Source organism: Microtus ochrogaster, chromosome 10, assembly GCF_000317375.1.
Source record: "Microtus ochrogaster isolate Prairie Vole_2 chromosome 10, MicOch1.0, whole genome shotgun sequence".
Taxonomy (NCBI): Eukaryota; Metazoa; Chordata; class Mammalia; order Rodentia; family Cricetidae; genus Microtus; species Microtus ochrogaster.
The window spans coordinates 61,323,643-61,324,156 of NC_022016.1; the positions used below are offsets into that span (position 1 = coordinate 61,323,643).

At 55.1% G+C, this 514-nt stretch overlaps 1 protein-coding gene across 2 annotated transcripts in view; it reads right to left on the bottom strand.

The window, feature by feature from the left end:
- Nucleotides 1-514, bottom strand: part of Heyl (hes related family bHLH transcription factor with YRPW motif-like) — a 16,931-nt gene that overhangs the window by 4,737 nt on the left and 11,680 nt on the right. The window lies entirely within an intron of this gene.

Sequence of the window (514 nt, forward strand, 5' to 3'; positions counted from 1 at the left end):
ATAATAAATAAATATTAAAAAAAAAAGAAAGAAAATGGGGAGGCAATGGAAGTCATGCTCGCTGCTGTACTATTCGCTGCTGCCGTGAGTAGAGGGTGAAACGAAACGGTACTCGGACCCGCTCCATAAATGGAAACACAGCGATCACTTTCGCCACTGGCCCAGCTGCTGCTGCATCTGGGTTCATCCTCCAGCTCAGAACGCAGTTGGAATGTCCTGGCCCCATGCGGCTGCCATCAGGCAAGGGCTCTCTCTTGGCCTGATGTCACTGATGGGCAGCCCAGGTGGACCGTCCACACAGGCATCCACACCTCTACTGCCTCTACATACCTGCCCTTCTCTCAGCCACCTCTGGACAGAGAAGGAGCAGCAGGACTGGCTCCTGACTGGGTCAGGGCTGGGGACCCTTGGAGGGACAGGACAGCTCAGCAGGAGACAGCCGAGTCTGGGCAGTTTGGGGTGAGACTTGGCTATGCCGTGTGATGATGCACCTCTGTGTTTGCTGTGCTCTCCA